Source organism: Coffea arabica, chromosome 7e (assembly GCF_036785885.1).
Source record: "Coffea arabica cultivar ET-39 chromosome 7e, Coffea Arabica ET-39 HiFi, whole genome shotgun sequence".
Classification (NCBI taxonomy): Eukaryota; Viridiplantae; Streptophyta; class Magnoliopsida; order Gentianales; family Rubiaceae; genus Coffea; species Coffea arabica.
The window spans coordinates 29,030,511-29,052,809 of record NC_092323.1 but is presented as its reverse complement, the minus strand read 5'-3'; the positions used below and the strand labels follow the sequence as shown (position 1 = coordinate 29,052,809).

Below are 22,299 nucleotides of genomic sequence, written 5' to 3'. Positions count from 1 at the left end.
TGGTCAAAACTGGTTTGAAAAGTTCACAAATGGCAAAATCTCAAGTGACATATATCTCTTGCATCGAAATATCTTTCCTTGCATAGATATCTCTTAATATTTCCTTTTTTACACACTAACCCCTTCTTTTCTCCAAATTTAGTCACCCTAACATAATGCACTAAGAAACTCAACATGCATAAATTTAAATAAAGTAAAAGGATAATCATGACTTAAACATAAAAGCAATCAAGAATTTAAGACAAGTAATATAAAAATAAAAATAAATAGATAAAATAAATAAATAAATAAAATGTGAAAATGACTTTCGAGTCCTCACAAGGGATGATTATGTTCTTTCATGATTTGTTTGTTTGAAAATTTGTACTTATGCTTTATAGTTGTTGGTTATCAGCTATGAATGATTTGATAAAGTTGAGCAATGAAAATTGTCTTTTAATAGATCTAAATTCTTAAACATTAGTCTTATTCTCACGAAAGTAGTGAATAATGGTTGGTTGGATTCATATAATAATTTCATTGAGTTTATTCAACTTGCTTCTTACCCTTTCTCTATGAACATAGGTAAAGGATGATTCAAAATATGACGACCCCACCTCCTCCTAGGGCATACCCCAGGGTTTAGCATACCACCTGCCCAGATCTCGCCAGGACTCGTTCATTCGCTTCAAACAAAATAAGGTATAACCTCGAGAATAAGGGAAATAACAGTTCCCAAATTTGGAACGTATATATACATACATTTCTATCTCAAACAGTAATACAATCCCAAATAGAACAAAAGTTTTAAGTTCTCAATACATTCAATCCTAACCAAGCACTAGCGCGAGTACAATCGCGAAATTCAAAAGAACTAGACTAGGCTAGTCTATACCAGTCTCATGCCCTCGTTCGCATCCCTTGTAAGGAAAACAAAACTAATGATATGAGCTAAAAGCCCAGTGAGGTTCTCATACACATTATCAAGTAGTTCAAAAAAGGACATTAATCATTGAATAACATATAATCCAGAAAACATTTATAATATAAAAGCAATGGTAACATACTCATAAAAGAATACATGCTCACGCGGAGCCATTCGTCAACCATTTTCCCTATTCCTCCAACATTAAAAAAACATTTGCAAGTAAAAACCCCTCCATTGTTCTTGCCATTCGTTCATTCATTTCATTTCCCCCACTAGCCAATTCTCTGGCCAGTCTTGTCATGATCCCACATCGGCTAGGGAGAGAGTCTGGGCCGCTTTGATAAGTCTGTAGTGGTCTCTCCCACCTCGACGAGGCCTTTTGGTGAGGTAGCCTGCGGGTGCCTGTTGTGTTGTCCAACACCGCCAAGAACAAAACCCACAGCCCCACGGGGTGTCAAACTATGGAACAATATTGTCGAGAGACTGTTAGAGTTGGTATCAGAGCCGACTCTCGACCCCGGTATGCCAGCGAGGAAGCTGGGTCCTGTGGCAACCCCACTTCCCCCTAAGGCGAACAGAGGGTTGGCGGGCCGTCTGCCTAGCTCTCGCCAGGACTCACACAAGCAAACTATCCAAATCTTTCTGAAGAATAACCTAAACTATTACAGCATCGTTTCCTTCCAAATAGGCTGATGACTAAAATCACATTAACTTCAGAGATAATAGCATTTTTAAGATAGCCAACCGTCGACTCCTAAAATACCTTACACGTTACAAACCAGGCAACAAAAACATACAATCCAAATACATTAGTACAAGCCAAATAACAATTCCAGGGTTTACACTTTTCCAGCTTCAAGAGGCAATCCAAAATAAAAGATACAATGTTTAACTCAAACTACATGCATAAAAGTGAAATTAGATTTCAAGTCTTGCTCAAGAGCCAGGACCTGTCAAGGAAAACAAATGAACGTGGGGTGAGCTAAAGCTCAGTGGTACCCCAAAACATGCAATCACGTAAATCAAACAGCGAGTAACAATTTCACAAATTAAACAATTAGGAAAGCGTATAACAGCACAAGATAGGATACAGGGCTCTCAGGAGCCATTCTCCACGCTTGATCAAAATTTACCGTAGTTGACCCTCCGTCAACTCTCACTACCTAAGGTCCATGTAGATCTTTTCATTTTTCTTACCTCCGGCCACCAATCATACCCCTTTACCGGGCCCGAACGCCAAACACGAGAGTGGTAATACTCGAGTATACCTTTTTACAAATTAGTCGAGGGATTCACCCAACGACGTCACAACACGTAGTTACCAGGTCAGGATAAGAGGCCCTCCCACCCTAAGGTGTGGTACATTCCCCTGCCTGGTGATTTAGTACTTGAGATAGGATAAGAGGCCCTCCCACCCGCAGGTGTGGTACATTCCCCTACTCAGTACTTAGCAAGTGCGAGCAAGATATTCACAAAAACATTTCAAGCAAGTCACCACTCGAAAGGCTAGTGTGATAAAGTACACACTGCTCACTTCGATGGATCAGAAACCATTTTCCAAATTATCACGTATCGAGTCAAGAAAGCACTTTAACCAAATAAGCATAGAACAAGCAGGGACACTCACCAAGAGTGAAGTCACCAGTCAAGCTGGGAATCAAAATCTGCGTCCTCGCTAGATCCTAGAAAACCAAGTTTTAAGAACTATAAGTTTTCTATCCAAGTTCTAGGTTTATAAATATAAAAGATTCTCTAGTATATAAATAGTTTATTTTCTCGAAATAATTCGACAATCTACTTAAGATTAAAATTAGTAAAAGTAGCAAAATATTCCGTATAGTTTCCTTAAAAATACTTTTCTTTCTAGAGGTGCAACTAAATCTAATTTACTTGAAGTAAGTTTTCTTGCCGAGCAAGTTTTCTACGGTTTTTAGTTAAAATTATTAAAATCTCGTATTTTGTCAATTTTCCTCTAGACATCTAGCCAGGGACAAATTTTAAGGAAAGAAAAGGAAGTAAAACAAGACTTAGGGTCTTAGAAACTAGTGGAATCATTTTCCAAAAATAATAAGGCTAGTTTAAGCTAAAGGATGAAATATCGAGTCAGCAAAGTTTAGAAAATCCCTACACAAAATTTCTAATGTTAACGTACAATACTAAGTTTTATCGTTCAATATTAGAGCGAAGATATATTTAAATAGCTTGCTTAAAACTTTCTCAAATTCACAGGACCAAAACGGATTCCTTACGATTCCAATTCACAAGCACGTAATATTTCAAATTTGTCAATATAGCAAACTCACATTTCAAATAGAAATCTCACTAGGGCTTCGTCAATCATTAGCCCTAGGTTTCAACAGATTCATTTCTGATCAAAAATTAAACAAAAGACCAAGGCTTCGTCAATCATTAGCTCTTGGTATCCAATATTCATTTCTTATAGCAATATAGCCAATAATTCAACTGTTTAGAATCACTAACAGGTACATGAACACAGGGACAAAATTTGCAACACTATCTTATCCAAGATTTCAACCAAAATCTCATTGTTTGTAACCAAATGCAGATTAAACACTTTCCAGCAATTTTTATTCCAAAATATCCATTCCAATGCCAAGAATTTCCATCTCAACATTTTGGCCATAAAAATTAAATTGTCACCCCAACTTTCACATGCATGACCCTCTTAAAAAGTTCTAGAGTGAAATCAACAAGTGTGGAATATTTTACAGCTTGTCAAACTTTAAATGCAACAATTTGGAATCCCAAGTTTCCTAAAGAAAACTGAAAAAAAAAATCCTTTCTCCCTTCCTTGGATAAATTGAAACATTTCCAGCAGCTATGTATCAACAATTTTGGCCAAATTTGCCAACAGTTCAAATGGTTTACTACTGAATGTCATACAAGACTTAAAACAACATTTTCCAGGCATTTCCATCCATTCTACTCCAAGAAAATTTCCAGAAACCAACTGCAAAATTTCCAGCTCAACCTCTCGGCTACTAACAAATTTTCCAGCAGCCAAAAGGTCCTAAATCCAAACTTTCCTCGTTTAAAACATGGTATTAGGTACTCAAATTCGACATGCAAACACTTAGCTAGCTAATTAACATTTCCAGTTCAAGATTAAATTCGAACAACAGCCATAATCATCAAATTTTTCAGAAATGTTTCCAGCTAGCCTCGGATGATCTTGCATGCAAGCTGATTTCATTTCATTTTTATTTTTCTTGCCTAACCGACCTAACTATCCTCATGCAAGACGTAATCACTTAGTTTTTAGTTGGTTAATCACAATTACAAGCTCAGGTCATCACAATAAAGCAAATTAAAAGTTGCATTTCCTAATCAACTCACGGCAATTTCCGTTTCCATCAAACCAGATTTTTCTCGTGCTTTTGATTTCATCATCCGAACGCATAAACTCAACATGCAAGTCTTAATCCTCTTATTTTTACTTAGTTAATCACAATTGCATGCTCAGTTTATTGAAATTTAGTAAAGTACAACTGAAATTTCTAATCAAACTCTCGGCAGAACTATTTCATGCGCACAACAGATTTTTTTTCCCTTCCTAAATTCATCATCCGAATACTTAAGCATCACATGCAAGTTCCTTAGCATCTTTACCTACTTATATTTAGTCAGTCTAAGACCAAGATTTACCTCGGTTTGTAGCTTAGCTCACGCACAAGAAAAACTGAAAATTTTCTCCCTCTCTCGCTCTCGGCTTGCTGTCGCGCTTGGAGGTTGGTCCTGGTTGGTGTTGCAGCTGCAGGGTGTTGAAGTAGAAGGATGATCGTTGCTGGTGGGGGTTGAAGGTGCAGTATGAAATGGTCAGCTCGTGGTTGGGATGAGGAAAGTGGTGCAGTTCACTCCCTCGGTCAGAACTGGAATGTTGCAGCTCGCGGATTGCAGCTCTCTTTTCTTGCTCAAGCGTCTGCTCAGACAAGGAAATGGAAGCTCGGCTCTCTCTCTCACTTGGTCGATGATTACGAGGTGAGATGGTGGAGTGTTTGTGGTGCGAGGTAGTGGTGAGATAATGGAGAGAAAATAGGGCGCGGTTGAGGTAGAGTGTTTGTGAGGAGAAGAGGAAATGTGCTTCGGCAGAAATAGAAGTGTTAGTGTTTTATAGAGTTGGCCGAGAGTGTTTTGGGTGGTTGCATGGTAATTTTTCCGAAATAGTGGAGGGGTATTTCGGTCTTTTCACATCTCCTCTAATTTCTACTCAAGTCCTCAATTCTAACTTAACTCCAAAAATTATCCCAAATGAGATTTAAACGCCTACCAATATACCAATCTCGCAAGGGTTCAATTATCGAAATTTCTACATCCTAAGTTTGTACTTAGTATACTTGTGTTATGTTTATCTAACATTTAACGATTTCACCTTAACACTAAGGTTTCTATTTACTCTTGACCTTATTAGAGAAAAGTTAGCTATCAAAATTTAAAGCATTTATTTTTAGAGCAATAAAATTAATCTAACTCAAGAAATATCGATTTAGTTATAACAGGTCAAGTAAGATAATAATTTAGTACAATTATATTATTTTTCACATAAAAATTATTTTTGTGCACTTTATTTAAAAACAAGTAAAAGTAATGCTAGAATTTATTAAGGAATTAGAAATGCAAATAAAATATGCACTGAGGTTTATATATATATTTTGAGGTTCTCACAGGTCCCCTAAGGGGGGTGGATTGTCATGATCCCACATCGGCTAGGGAGAGAGCCTGGGCCGCTTTGATAAGTCTGTAGTGGTCTCTCCCACCTCAACGAGGCCTTTTGGTGAGGTAGCCTGCGGGTGCCTGTTGTGTTATCCAGCATCGCCAAGAACAAAACCCACAGCCCCACGGGGTGTCAAACTGTGGGACATATTGTCGAGGGACTGTTAGAGTATCCAACGCTCAAATTGATTACTGATTTTACCCTGTGACAGCCCCACCTCCCTCTAAGGCGAACCAAAGGGTTCGGCGGACCGCCCGCCCAGCTCTCGCCGGGACTCAGTCGTTCACTACAGTCCTCAAATAAATTACAATATAAATCTCAAATAATCCCCGAATAAAACTAAAAGTTCTCGGTTCTCAAATCAATTACAATTACATTACTAGTCTCAAATATTATATCAAATACTCATCAAATGAATCGAGTCCAAAATTATACAGGAGATGTTCCATCCAGTCACACGAAGAACGTGATACAAGCGCTTCCTTTGCCTCGAGCCCTGTGGAGGGGACATAAAATATTTTTGGGGTGAGCTAGAAGTTCAGCGAGTAACCAGTAAAATCAGTAATCAAATAAGTTTCACAATAGTTCATTTCAATGATGTCATGAATCAGTAATCAAGTGTATGTTTATTGCTCTCGTGAGCCAGTGAAATCATTGTACTTAAACATTCAACGCTCAAATTGATCAGTTAATAGTGAAACAGTAGTAAGGAGCCCTTTGGTGCTCCAGATGAACAGTAAACAGTGGTGGAGACGTTGGTTCTAAGCACAAGACTTCCCAAGAACTCAAGGAAGCCAAATCATGTCATGAACTCACATGCAAGCACACGTGATATGCAATCGAGTAAATAATGCAAGAAATAGTTCATAAGTAGCTTTGGAAATAGTTTAGGGTCACTCACCAACCACGGCTCAAGAACCATCCATCATATATCATCGCCTTGCTCAAGTCCAAGCCCTAGATCACAAACTCAAAGCAATCAAACACTCTCAAAGTTCGGACAACACTTTCCCTTAATTTCTTCATTTTTCCAACCTACAAACATTCACCAAATCCATAACTATCAACCACAATAGCACATATACATCATAGGCTATTAAACACTCTTAATAAGGGTAATAATACCCCCTTCAATCTTAACCAATTAAGAGCTCAGGAACCCACAATAAGAAAGCCCCAAAGTAAACCCTAAAACTGGAATTTCCGCACAAACCAGAAATTTTCCACAAACAATCGTATCCAACGTATACAAGCTCCATTTTATACCACAACAAGCTATCATTTCATGACCAACGAACTATAATCATATAAAATCAGAAAATTCCCCAATAAATTAGAAATTGGTCCAACTCTAATTAAAATTATGAAATCATCTCCAAAATAGCATCTTTAACCTCTACAAAACGCCAATATACCATTATTAGAACAAAGAGGGATTTTTCCAAGCAACTTACCTCATAACTCAAGAAAGCTAGCAACTTATAGCTTCCCTTTCAAAGATCACTCCACCAAAAGCTTTAAACCTCCTAAACACACTTGTATGGAGTGGTTTCCAAAACCATCGGTGAAATCTCAAGATGTAAGCAAAAAATGGAAGAATGAAGTTGGACTTTTCTTTCTCTCTTCTCTCCCTCTTGAAGCTCGGCCAGGCCAAGGAAAGAAATGAAGATATTTTCAGCCAAAAGCAAGATAAGAATGAAGAAAACAGCCAGTCAAACCTGGCCGCCGACCATGCCACGTCACAATCCGGCCGAAATCTGCAAAAATTCTTGTCACTAGAAAATTTTTCCCTTTTCTTTTCTTTCGGGCGTCACAAGTCTCCACCAATCTTCGTAGTCATACTCGAGTATACCAAACATTATCCCAGGGTCACCAATCGCTCGACCGAGTCCGCTTCTGGCTCGAGTCGATTGGCAACGAAGGGCAAGGGCCCAGTTCAGCCAAAAGGCTTACATTCATGCACAAGTAGCATTTAATCATTTAATCATTAAAATTTTCACATTCATTTAAGTCGAGTGCGATAAAGTACATACTCGCCTAGCAAAATTCATTTTTAGCAATCACTGAAAACATTTAACATATAATCAAACATTCACAACAATCCACAATGTCATTGGAAACATAATGTACAAAGAACACTCACCCGTTTAAGCAAAGTAACGTCCAAATTTCCTTCCAGATAATATCCTCAATTACCGACAAACCCTAAGAATAACCAAGAGAAAATATTACGGTTCAACCATCTAAAGTTTAGGTGAATCAAAGAAAATCTGAATAACTACTAGTACAATGTATAAAGATGATTTTTGGAGTGAAAAGAGTACATTTAGACCAAAGGACATGAGTCAAATATTTGTAAAACTCATGCTCGCTCTTAAAACTTTGAAATCTCCATTTGAGTCGAAGTGACGAAGAAAACATATTTCTAATAGTCGTTACTTTCATTTTTCCAAGGGTACAAGTTTTGGCCGAACTCTTGCTTATATACCTCTACAAAAGAGGGCTCGAATAACCTAGATAATTCGAATTAGATTCGTCCTCAAATCCTTACTCAAGTCGCGAGTATATCTACCTAGCACTCGAGTGAAAATTTGGGCAGCACGCCCTTTGTGTTTACCTATTTTCCAGCCATTTATGGCTTCATTATTTTTCTCAATTCAACCCCAAAATCTCACACAAATAATCTTACCACAATAGCCTTTTAATAGGCTCAATGTCATTCAATTACAAAATAATGCTAGCAAATTGATCGGAACTAATGTTTAAGACAAATAACAAAATAACAGGTTTGACATCTCTTAGTGTTTCGGTCACAACTGAAGTTACACTTATTGGATTGGGGTGAACTTTATACCATTTCGAAGCTAAGTCAAAGGGTTACAACTTTCATGGAGACAACTCAACCCAGTTCACAGTTTATCTAGGTCGAATTTGCAGATTACAGAACCAGAATTTCATTGTCAGTCTAGTTGTCAGCACTGAATTCAAATAGCAATAACTCAGGCTACAAAAGTCCGATTGAGACGTTTTCAGATGCGTTGGAAAGCTTAAACATAGAGCTAAAACTTTTATGTTTTGTCCAAATGCTGATTTGATACAGATCAAAGTGAAAAATGAAGCCAAAAATGTGAAATCTCAAAACTGTCCGCGGAAAAGAACATTTGGCAGTCAGGGGTATTTTAGTCATATAACATGTTACAGTGCTAGGATTGAGCTGAAATTTTACAGGTAATTTCCTAACTCCATTCCCTACAACTTTCATGCTTTGACCTAGGTCTGATTCGGCATCTAACATGGACAACTTACACAGGTCAGAAACAGGACAGCTTGCTCTCTAAAGCTGGAAATCAACCACACAAGCTGGAATTTTTTGTAAGCAACCAAAACCAACATATAAAAGCTTCAATTTTACACCTAACAAGGCTATCATTCCATGGCCATCATTAATCATCACATGAGGGCAGAAAAATCAACAATAAATCTGAAATTTACCATAACTCTACCTCAAACCATGAAATTTCTCACAAAACTACCTATTTAACAACTATAATTAACTAATTTGCAATCATTAAGAGCAAAGAGGGATTTCTAGGCAAGATACCTTGGAACCTCAAGAAAGATGGTAGCTTAGGGTTTCTCCTTCCAAAGTCACTCCACCGAAGTCTCCAAACCCTCTTAGTAGACAACTTTTATGGAGAAATTTGTAAACTTATTGGTTGGAACTCAAGATTGAGCAAGAAAATTGATTGGTGAAGATGAAGTTTCTCTTTTCTTTCTTTCCTCTATGGTTCGGCCAGCCTTGATGAAGAATGAAGATGATTCTTGTCAAAATTGGATATTTAGCAAAGGTGAGAAATTGGTCAAAATCCATCTTCAACTAGTTTCGCGACACTTGGCGCCTTTAATGTTTATTTCCATCCTCTAGTCTTCCAATGGTTAATCTATCTAACTAACCTCTAATTGTCTCCTAGCACCTTGTAAAATAATATCCCTTAACACAAAACTCCAACTAGTTGTCAAAAATTATCGCACTTACCCCACTAGCGGGTCCCACGTCCAATATACGCTACTCATGTCACATGACTAACTTATACCGGAAAAATGTCTTGAAAACTTAATTCCCTTATAAAAATAACTATAAAATTAATAGAATAAAGGAAAGTATAGAAAATGTATGCACGGAATTAAAATAAGGGCTAGAAAATAAGAAAAATGTCGGATTCTCACCGTTTTCCTTAACTCGCACGTACTAGGGTTTTTCACTTATAATTCACTAACTTATTTTTATTACTTCTAATCACACACTTTTTCTTATTTAAAACTCACTCTTAACCACCAAATTTAGTACACACTTCGTACTGAATAATCACACTACCAAAAGACGTAAAAAATCCTAGTTTACCCTAACGATGAAAATAAAGGGGAAACCCTTGGTTCTATGATTACTTGTAACTATTGGGGAAGTGAATGAGTAGTAAAGCTATTGTATAGTAATAAATTCCAAATTAAAGGGAATTTTAAAAAAAATATAAGGGATTTTACAAGTCCTCACACAAAGAGTTAAAGGAGTTGGCAAAAATGATTTCTAAAGGAATTAGTCAAGGGGGTTTCTCTTAAATATCCATTGGCAAAAGCAAGTACATACATTTGGAAGTTATTCATTGACAAGTCATGGAAGCATAAGCATAATCGTCTTAACTAATTTCTAATCTTGAAATGACAAGGGATTCTAATCCCTAGGATCTTCTCACTTAATCTTCACACAATTCTAATCTAACTTGACTTTACTTTAATTTACTTTCTTGCAACTTACCCGTCTGCATGGTTCGTTTTACCGCCTAATGGCCGATTTTACATTATTTATTACTAACTCTTATGGTCGGTTGTACCGATTGAACTAATTTCTAATTTGTGCCACTTAAAATGGAATGATTTTACTGCCTAGTTAACTTTATTTGCTTTTTACTTTCTTAAACTTTGATTGTCTATATAACAAAACAAGTGATTAAATTCAAATGATTGTCAAACTCTAAATTCCTGTGTGATCGACACCTATTATCCCTATACTCAATAAACAAACCGTGCACTTGTGGAAATAGCGTAATAAGGTTTTAAAATTTGTAGTGTAGTAAAATACTCTATCAATTTCATTTCTTGTGAACCCCATTAAGAACAACACATTTTCATGCACTAACACTTCCTGAGTTCCCTCCCAATTAATCCATCAGCTTCCGCAATTTTGCACTCTCGAGACAACCCAACAAAAGAGAAGCTTCATTCTAAACCATATAAGCCTGCAAAATTCTTGAGAATTTTTTTCCAATGAAAAATTCAAAACTAAGCTTGACCCATGTTAGCTTTTATGTAAGAACTAGCATTAAACACTAGTATCAATTCCAACTTGTCTTTTTTGAACTCCCTTATTCTTGACAATACTTATTTCTTATTCATAATATTCTATGTAATTGATTTAGAATGAAGGACAAAACTTAAGTTTATAATTTGTTCAAAAAGAACTGGCAAAAACCAACATGCAGAGAAGAAAGCCAAAAAAGGGCAAATCCTTCACCAATTAGCGCTTGATAGTCTAAGTAGGTCTCTTTTTCTGCATATTTATCCTCTACTTTTGAAGCAAATTTCATAAAATAAAAAAAAAAAAGAAACATCAACAACAAGTATATTTTGGCAACGAATAAAGGTGATACCAATTGCAACCAATAATGATAAAGTCCCTTCCAAAATTGTTTGACAAATCATAGTGTTGAGAAGAGATAACAAGCTGAGAATAAACTGAAAGATAGAAATTTACCTAGAACCTCTTCTGGACCACATCAAGTGGATAACAAAGAGCTTTAGCACATGTACCAGTAGCTAGCCCACAAAGGAAAAGCTAGAAGTTTGAAAGAGATAGGTCTAATTCATTTGGATGAGAAGATCTGTATCTGTTCCAAGCCTAAAACAATTGGAATAGATAAAATTAAAGTGCAGAACCATAAAGTTCCCCTCCTGATTCAAGATAAGTGTGAAATCATCAAGTCAAGAATCTAATGGAGCACAAATCTTTACAGCTTTATCTAGATCCCATGATTGGAGATGGAAGGGGAGGGAGGAAGTCACAAACAAATATATTATTTCCACTCAAATCTATGCAATGTATCTCAAGATTTAAGAGCAGCATGAGATTTCTCAGCAACTTCTTGCTAAGAAGAAGAAGCTTATTAAGAAATAGAAGCTAACCATCGTCTAGCTCTTGAACGCATCACACATACGAAACTGAAGGCCTGCATAAGGAACAATTTCAATAAGCATAACTATCAATCTAGCATAGAGCCCTTGGATACCACGATGTTGGAGTATACCAACAAAAGTAGTCCTCATGTTTGGATACACTTGAATAGAAGTTAAGTGCACAGGATAAGTTTATCAAAGTATGTTGTTTTAACTAAAGAATGTAAGCTACAATTTAATTTTTAATAATGACTGATAACAAACTTAAACTATGCATGAAAGTCATCTTTAAAAAAAATTATAAGCACCAGAAATTGGAAGACTCCAATATATAGACATTGCACAAAATAGAAATTTCTATTCCATCATTGGCTTCACATCATAGTAATGATTTAGTGACAAATGTAAAAAGCAATTCAGTTAAAAGTACTAAATTTGTGTTCTATGCTCCAGTACAACAGTTTTGGTTCTCCTTGTGAAGCTAAAATAGTCCTCAAAAGACAAATGGATATTATCCAATAGTAGCTGCACAGCCTACTAATGATCCACTAACATATGAGAGATAAGGACTTAAATGAATATGATCCTCTGCATTGACAAAAAAGAACAAGGCCATTGCATTAGACCAAAAGGCACAAGGTGAGTCACATAGCATTTGTTAGAGGCACTCAAAATTATACTCTAGAATTAAGGCTCTAATCATGGCCCTTGAGTAGACAGTTTATATAGGAAGAACTAGATCTCGGATTTGTCACAAACCAAAACTGTATCTAAGATAAAATTAAGATTGACCTTCGAAACCATCAGAAATGTAGATATGCAAGTAGAACAACAGAACCACAAGATCACAACCCTTAGATGATCAAACATGCATCCACTTCATATCCACATGAATATGATAGAATTATGGATATGCTTACTAGCAGAATAAAATGGACAAAAGGTAAAAGTAACTATATAGGAGATTAAATTGATATAAATCGGTTACATGAAATTTTTTTTGCGAAGGAAACCGAGAGTTTAAACAACATGACTTTGAAGAACTAGATGCCAAGGTCTTCAATTTGTGTAACACTATAAATTGTATTGCTGTATAAGGCATAACAATAAGTAATGTTGGGACATTTCCATGCCAAAACTACTGGGACATTTCTAATGTGTTTTGAATAACAATAAAATTCAAAGAAATTGCAAAGTAATCAATAAAAGAAAAATATGAACTGCAAGGCCAAGATTTTTTATATGTGCATTTTTTATAAAAAGAAACTACATGAATATGGATATGAAAATTAGTAGCCTATTAGTTTTAAATCCTGCGACAACATGAAACTGGTTACACTTACAATCAATAAAGATACATACAGATATATACACATGCGCACGCACATGCACATACACAGAAAAATAGTTGCTTCTCTCAGTATACCAACTATGTAATATATAAGACTATGTATGGTCCTCGAGTGTGTTTCCTAAAAAATTATGAAATTCAAATAAGAATTGGCACCTTTATAACAAAACCCAAAAATAAAAACTAACAAAGACTTCGTTCATGAAGCATCATAAGATCGTTACAACAAAATTCTCTTCACTTAGACATTTCCACAAACAATTAGGGTGCAAGTTATCTTCCAACCATTTCTACACCCAAAAAAATCAATATCACAAGACCCATTTTTCCAATACTGGCTATGAGCATAATATAATCTAAATTAAGCAAAAATTTTAGTCCTTCCAGTGAAGTTAAAGAAACTACAACATAAAAATTATCAAAAATCCAAAAACAAAGTGTCAACATTTTACTCTTTTTATTTGTTTGCTATTCTTATGTAAAAAAATTAATCAAAAGAGAGGAAGTATGACTCTTACTAGAGAACACTATGCAGAAGAAGCCATCAATAGTGAGATGGCTTTTTGGTTGCTGGTTTTTGCTTCCAATGACAAAACTCAGATATGGCAAGTAAAAAATCAAGAACTTTATGAAGTAAAAAAGTTCTATGTTCCCCTTTTGCTTTCCTATTCCTCCCGGGAAATAAAATCCTAAGTAACTAAGAACCCTATCTTTTTTTTATCATGACTATTGCAAGGTTGAAACAAAAAAAATCTGGAAATGTATTTTTGTGCAACAATCTCACGGTTGGGAGATTGGGTGAAATATGAATAAATTGAATCCAAGGGCCAAGCATAATTTGGGGAAAAAATGATTGATTTTTCAGCCAATTAGTACAACCTAATCTATTTAGAAGTTCGCCAAATCAAATGAAGGACGCTCGAGAGAGAGGAAGACCCATCTGACTATTTTGCACAGTAGTTGAGCTGCCACTATTCTTTGCCTTAGAGGAAAAGAAAGGGATGGGATGGAAAGACGAAGTAAGGAGAAGAATGATGTGCGAAAGGTAAAAAATGGCCCTCAACATTTTGCTACTGGTTTGAGGTACTATTGTTTCTTGCGGGGCAAAATAGTCATTAAAATCATAAAGACGTGAATGCCCTCAATAGTGATGCATTGTTCTAGTCAAAAGTGAAAAACAGAGGATGCTAGTAGGAGAAAACTTTTTGCACAATTCCTTCTAGCCCCAAATGCCACCACATGGCCAATTGTGGGAGTAAAAGCCTTGTGTTTATATATATATATATATATATATATATATATATATATATATATATATATAGGCTATCTGTGGGATTTGACATACATGCTTCAAGCATGTTAAAATACTTCAGAGATTTTCATAAGAATATCATTACTAAGATTTCCTTATAAATAAGTAGTGACTGCATACATTAGACACATCTAGTTGTTCATGCATTGCTAAACTCACAAAATATTTGAATGTGATCACATTCACTACAGGTGAATACGTCTCATCATAATCAAACCCAGGTCTTTGTGAAAATCCTTGGGCTATGAACCTTGCTTTGTATGTCACAATTTCATTTCCTCATTTCGTTTCCTTACAAATACCCATTTTTATCCCACTAGCTTTACACCTTTAGGTGTTTGAACTACACATCCAAAAACTTTCCTTTTGGTCAATGAATCCAATTTGGATTAGCTAGCATCTTTCCACTTTGGAAAATTATTTTTTCGCCAATATTTATCAACCGATCTAGGTTCATGATCCTTATTAATTTCAGTTAAATCAAATGCTACAATATTTAAAAATATTTATTTGTTTAGGGTTCAATTTTAAATTTTCTGCGATTTTATTCTCCTCAAGAGTTGGCTCATCAGGAGTGACTTCTTCAAGAGGTTGAATTTTGTCATAACATTTATTTAATAGTTGAAAATATTTGAAATCAAGATGTCTATTTGGGTGAGCCGGCATTTAATTCATTTATAGCATTTGTACATATCCTTCAGGGATATCAACTTTAACTAGAGTATTTCCTACAGGAATTATTTGATTTAACAACTCATCTAAAGTCTATAAATATATCTAATAATTGATTTGCAATTTTTCTACAAATGAATAACTTTTGAACTTCTAGTTCATAATATTTTGTATGAGGATCAAGAAAATTCAATGATACTTTTCAAGTGAGTCCCTTTTCGTTGATCTTTTCCTCCCCTTAATGTTAGGAATCATAAATCGATCACCCATCAATATTTTACGATGTTTAATTGTAAAGGGTGATTCATATCCGACATAAATTTTTAAATTTTTGTTGGAACAATATATAATATAAAAGGGAATGTACGAGTACTTGTCAGCTTTAAAAATCATGTAAATTCTCACTTTTTGTCAAATCATAAATTCTTTGGGAACAGTAAACTTCTAGTTTACTATAAGTGATGATTTTGAATTAATTATAAACCAAATGAGAATGAAAATAGCTATTTCAATAACCATTTCTCTATTGAATGATTATTGTGATATAATCAACCTTTATCTCACTTGATTTCTACACATGATATTTGTTATTGTCTCATTTAGTGCCTTGAATTGATATCCATTTCGGCAAATATGATACGATCTATGCCCTATTCCAGATGCAACTCGCACACAACAAGCCACATAACTAGAATTAGTGTATTAAGATTTGAGTAGCGAAAACTCAATTCGTACTAGGACAGCTTAGTATGAATTGAATTGGTAGAATGACGCCACAATCTAATGCGTTTCTAGATCGATAATCCAATTGAACACTTACGACCTCTCTAAGATGTTCAAGAAGAGCTCACTAGGAAGCTAAGAGACAACTCTCAAAGTTATTTGCTGGAAAAAATTTTGAACCCTTTATTCCAAGAAAGAACAACTATTTATAGCCATGATTACAACCAATAAACGAATCCAATTGGGACTAGGATTACACCACTTATCCTAACCATTGGACTGGACCTAACTAGATTCAAAATACCTAGCTAATTTTCGGCCCTAACATAATCCAAAACTGACCAAATTTATTCCAAACAAAATGACTAAACAACTTAAAGAAATGACTCATAAAAAACCCTAACTAACCAAGCAGATCAAACATCCTTAATCCGACGGCTTTATTTTAACTACTAACAACTCAAAAGAACTCAACTACAAATGACCTAATCACGACCAGAAGACTCGCACTGAGTTAGACGTGGACACGCCTATCATGAGTGAAGACTTGTACTGATCAGCTCTTGGACAGCTTTCATGCTCATATCATTCCCCTCCTCTTGAGAATAATTTTCCCTTAAATCTTCACGGAAAATGGTTAAGGATAGAAAGAACACTAGACATCTTCCACCTAGATCAAAACCCATAGTGATCAAACAAGTGATATCCACGGTACCAATATCGAGATCAACCTCATCAGTTCACTTAGATTGGATCACGCATGGATATATCACAACACAAATTAAGCATTTCATGTGACGATTACATAGTTTGAACTCCATGCACGAAGGTTGAGGTGAATGGTGATCAATGTCACTCACGAACCCTCTTTGGAAGTACATAGTGTTGAAGCAGCTAAAGAATGGATGTATGCACATTCATAGCAGCGAACAAAAGTGAATTTTACAACTTCTCAAAGCTTGTAATTTCATGTCCACGACGAATAGCAACTGGAACTTTGACTCCCATATCTTCCTTCTGGGATAAGGTATTTCTAGAACGGAAGTTCTTCAAGCTTTCCAGTTCAAGTGAACTAGAAGCAACAAATCCTACAAAACACATAACAACCAATGAGCTACCAAATTTGCAGAAAAATAATAATACTTACTAATGAATATTGCTATATCAAAATTTAATTGAAACAAATTAAGTGCAGCATTAAAATTTAGCAAAATATAACATCCCTTTATCCTTGGAATTCGGACATCTGATAGCATGCTTTGCTCCATAAACCAACGGTAGCAGCATGTAATTCCATGACAGCACTGCAAATCTTCAAGATGCCTAGGAATAGAACACAACCAACGCTATTTTGTTTTGTTGTACCTGTAAAAGAGACAAAACACTAGAAAACAAAGCGTTATCCAATTCATTAGTGGCAATCAATGCCTCTTTGCACAAGAGTACAAATAAGAGTTGTTGCAAAAACATTGCTAGCTTAACCTCTTTGGCTTTTACTATCTTGTTTTGTTTTCTCTCTTTTCTCACCTCAATGGCCAACTCACATATTGCCTTTTTCTCGTCATTTTGCTCACCCAATCTCCCTTATTTTTTCCTCTCAACCTTTTCTTTGTTTTTCCTCTCATTTTCTATCTCACTCTTTCTTTGAAGTTTCACTTAATCCTCATAAACCTGTCTAGGAGTCAAGGGTACAAATACAATTTTCCTATTACAATGCATGAAAGAGTATTTGTTAGAATGTCCATCATAAATGACATGCTTATCAAATTGCCAAGGACGTCCTAACAAGATATGACTTGTTTGCATGGGAACAACATTACATAAAACCTCATTTTCATACTTTTCAATTCTAAATGGAACGTGTACCCGCTTATATACACGTACATCACCACCTTCATTCAACCATTGAAGATGATAGGGTCTTGGATGTCTAGTAGTTGGTAATGCCAATTTCTTCACCATCAACAACCTAGCAATGTTGGCACAACTTCCACTATCACTGATCAAGCTACAAGCATTGTTTTTTATGTGACACCACGTATAGAAGATATTTTCCCATTGAGTTTCATCATCTTCCTTAACTCGAGCAGTAAATGCTTTGCGAGCAACTAAGCATCCAATCTCTTCATTAGTTGGTAATTGCTCATCCTCCTCAACCGATGGTGGCATACCCTCATATTCATCCTCATCATCGTTCACCACTTCGCCATTGGACATCATGATCATGACTTGTTGATGAGGACACTGAGATGCGACATGTCCAAACCCTTGGCACTCGAAATACTTAGTATCGCGATTGCGAGACTTAGGTGCTTCTTGTGCAACTTTGTTAGGTAGTTTGGTTGCATCATTTCATGGCTTAAATTGAGAAGTGGAAGCCAAGGGTTTGTCCTGTCTCTCAAGCTAGGAATTCCTCCTAGTCGTAGGCTGGAAATTTGAAATTGGTTGCATACTACCCCTCCTCTTGATGCGTCTTTCCACCTTGACAGTTTTATTCAACATATCTCGTTCATCTCCATGTAATGCTGAAATTCAATAGCCTTTGCAATTTTTGGTCTCAATCCATTCAAAATTTGTGACATAGTACCCTCTAAGTCCTCATGAACATCTGTGGGCATCATTGCCATCTCTATCTCCTTGTAATAATCCTCTACACTCTTGTTTCCTTGAATGAGAGTTTGCAATTTATGGTGTAAATCTCGATGGTAGTAGTTAGGAATGAAATGCCTCCTCATGATTCCTTTTAGCTTATCCCATGTTTCAATTGGACGTTCACGGTTCCTCCTTCGACTTGTACGTATTTGGTCCCACCAAACCATAGCATAATTCGTGAATTCTTGATGGCTGCCAATTCACCTTTTGCTCCTCAATATAACTATTGCATTAAAAAATCATCTCAATCTTGCGCTCCTATTCCAAGTATGCTTTCGGATCCGATTTGCCTCGAAAAGTAGGAATTTTCAATTTATTCCCTTAATTGTCAAGAACACGGCCCTTTTGTTCTTGCCTAGGTTTCCTCACATACTCCTCTTTGCTATTGGAACTTTCGGACTCTCCAAGTGAAGCTTTGCTTCGGCCACCTTTAGATAGAGTTTGTGTAAGTTCCATCATATCCATTCGCTCATGAAACATGTCAATGTTGTTGTTCATTTACCTAGCGAAATCACCAAACAAGGCCTCCATTTTAAGTGTCAGGTCCACTTTTGGTTAACTTTCATCTATGCTTAGATAAACCTGCAACAAAAGTTAGTGCAATAAAGAAAATTTATCTCACTTCACTCCCTCACGTGTTTACACTCAATCACTTGTGTTTATCACACAACACTCTATTAATCTCACTAAATATTTGCTCAAGGCCCTTGGTCACTTTCCTTGAAGAAATTAGAGTTTTCTCAAGGTGATCATCCAAGCTTACCAATTGAACAACTAGAATGTGACAAACTTGGATTTTTGAGATAACACAAGGGACGGTTAATAAGCTGAAATTTTGGCAAAGAGATTTGACTTTTGGGATAGAAAAGCTACTAGTAAACTGCTGGAAATCCACTAAAATTAATGACACAAGGAGTTAAAGGGGAAGTATGCATCGTAAAGAAAGAAAGGAAGATAACTGATGAGCTAGGACACGGACAAGATTAAAAACGTGTGACACGGATTGACCTGGACTTCAAAGGAGTCAAAGGACTCAATTTAGACTTGGAACTACTGGAAATATTCTCGAAATTTACTGGTAATAATGATTTAAAGACAGCTAAAGTAGCGATAACATAAAGAAAAAGAATAGAAAACTACTCGACTCTAACACCCCTGACCAATATTGTCCCATAGTTAGCCACCCAAAAGGTCGTGGGTTTTATTCCTGGAGATGGGGTTATAGCCCACAACAAGTGAAGTGCCCAAACCTGCAGGTCAAGAAGCCCAGCATCCTTCCAAAAGGCCTCGGTCAGGTGGGGGGACACCTACAACAGGTTATAAAGCAGCCAAGACTCTCCTCCCTAGCCGATGTGGGATCGTTACAATCCACCCCCCTTAGAGGACCCAGCGTCCTCGCTGGCACACCAGGGTCAGTGATGTGATACGTACACCGACACGATTTAGACAACTACACCAACGGTTTGGCAGTGGAGAAACTTGACCCAATTTAATCCTAGGAGTCACGAACAATGTTGATACTATCTCAACCCGCAACTACTCGAATTAACGAACCAAATTTATAGGTAGAAGAATGACACAATCAATGAGGTACTTGGTTGATAAGTTCGGGATGAATAACTTAAGAAAGATTCTCAAGTATTCAAAGGAGTTCTCTTGTAAAAAGAGAAAGTGAAACTCACAAATTTTATTGAATCAAAATCTGATTAACTGAAAATGTTGGAGAAGACTAGGCTATATATAGCCTTACATAGACTCAAAACCTAATGTACTTTGGAATTGTCTAGAAATCCTAATGTGATTTGGAATCACTTATTTTCCTAAAATTAATAACAAGAAGTTGGCCCAGCTTGAGACACAATCTAGCCGAATTAACTAAAGCAAATAAACAACTAAATTAGCAAGGTAATTAACATTAAAACCCTTGCTTAACAACACCAAACAAGCGACACAACTGAAAACACGAATAACTTGAGCATGTGAAATCTTCATGGACTAGAGTGGGGGATCCGGATCATATCATTCCCCTCCTTTTGAAAGTGATTTGTCCACAAATCGACGGTGCGCTTAGAGGTCAACCACGTTGGAAATAAATGAAGAGTCACAAGCCAAGTTAAATGCCGTTTGGTCAGCTTAATGAGAGTCTCAAACAAGGACATGCGCCAAGGTAGGAAAGAGCTTGTGTAAGGCTTGTGAAAATTCCAGGTTGCAACCCAAAACTCTCTAATTAGCCTTTGGTCATAGATTTTCACATTGGGACCTTGATTGTGCAAAGGTGTAAAGTCCAGCACTAGTTGACATTGATTTGGATCATCTTGCATGGATAAAATAGGAGCAACTTGTTGCATGGATGAGGCACTTAACAACTCGTGAAGGACAGTTTTGGGATCTTACGTGACACATAATGTGAGGACTTGCAAATTCCTTATATTTTTCTTAAAAATGCCCTTTTAATTGGGAATTATTCATTTATTATGGCCCTACTACCCAATTATTCATTTATTCTGTTTCTTGAACTTGATAATAAAACCCAGCAAAAATCGTAGAAATTTTCCAGGATTTCGTGTGATCTTTGTCGGGATGACTGGTGTTTAAACTCAAGGGTTCTATGTTGAAAAATGAATGGGATATTTGGTAATCCTGTTGTTTGGGTTCTAATGGCACTTAGCTGAAATTCATGCGTGAGAATCTGCTCGGCTGTAACCAGGTCGAAGCTTTCGGTTTGTTGTAGCAATATCGATAAAACTGGAGCTTTGAGTGGCTGGAATTCTGGTCTGGTTGGTTTTTTTTTTTTTTTCCTGTTGGGTTTGCTTGCTGTTTAAGGATGATGCCATTGTCTACATTTGCTGCACTTTAAAATAGCATTGTGTGGTGTAATAGCTAGATGTAACATGTATGTTTGTTATAGTAGTTTTGACGGGCATTCATAAAAAAAAGCTTCAGTTGTTTCAACTGAAGTTTGTGAGCATGATTAGTTGATCCTTGTTCTGTACGTGCATGCTTGTTCGATTAGTGTTTGGTTCTTGAACAAGTTTGTAATGTCGAAATGATTTTTCTGTTTGCAAAAGTTTTAACCAGAAATATTGAAAGGAACCTGAAATTCTGTTGTGTTCTCAAGTCCTACTAACTCAAACCATTAAAGCTTAATATAAGTCAAGCTGATTTGTTTTGATGAAAGTGGTGTTATCTATCTTTCATTTGGGAGTCTAGATTCATTTAGTGCCATTTTTCGTTGCTTCAATAAGAAATCCAGAACCAGCAGAAAGGTTCAGTTATAGCAGTCATGTTTCACCTTTCCTCTCTCTTGTCCCAAGTTCTTGCACTTCGTAGTTAGTTAGAGAACCAATTAGGACTTTCTTGGGTTGTTTGGCATGAATGCATCTAATCTGAATAAGGAGATTGCATGAAGCTGGTTGCAAAAGAAAAGAAAGCTCCAGGACATTGCCGAGAGTCTCAATTGCATAAATCTTCTTCGTGTGCATGCATGAGAATCTTTTAGAAATTACACTCCAACCCCTTGAATTTCATTTAATGCTACTATGGATCAGAAAATTGGAAAAATCAATCAAATTGGTCCCTTTAACTTCTTTAATTGTTTTAATTAGGTCCTTGTTTGTTTCAATTTGACGAATATGAGTTGTTTAGTTTATTTGAATGCTTTGAGTGATTCAATTTCATGTTTATTCCCATTTCGTGTGATTATTTCCTAATTAAAGTGATGC

General features: G+C 36.2%; 1 long non-coding RNA gene across 1 annotated transcript; it reads right to left on the bottom strand.

Moving 5' to 3' along the window:
• Positions 1-5,540: 5,540 nt before the first annotated feature.
• On the bottom strand, positions 5,541-14,248 carry LOC140010999 (uncharacterized). Its single transcript, XR_011818210.1, has 6 exons — positions 11,877-14,248; positions 11,449-11,592; positions 7,783-7,844; positions 7,094-7,396; positions 6,541-6,674; positions 5,541-6,135 (listed from the first exon to the last, which is right to left on the bottom strand). It is a non-coding gene; the product is annotated as an uncharacterized lncRNA (long non-coding RNA).
• Positions 14,249-22,299: the final 8,051 nt, after the last annotated feature.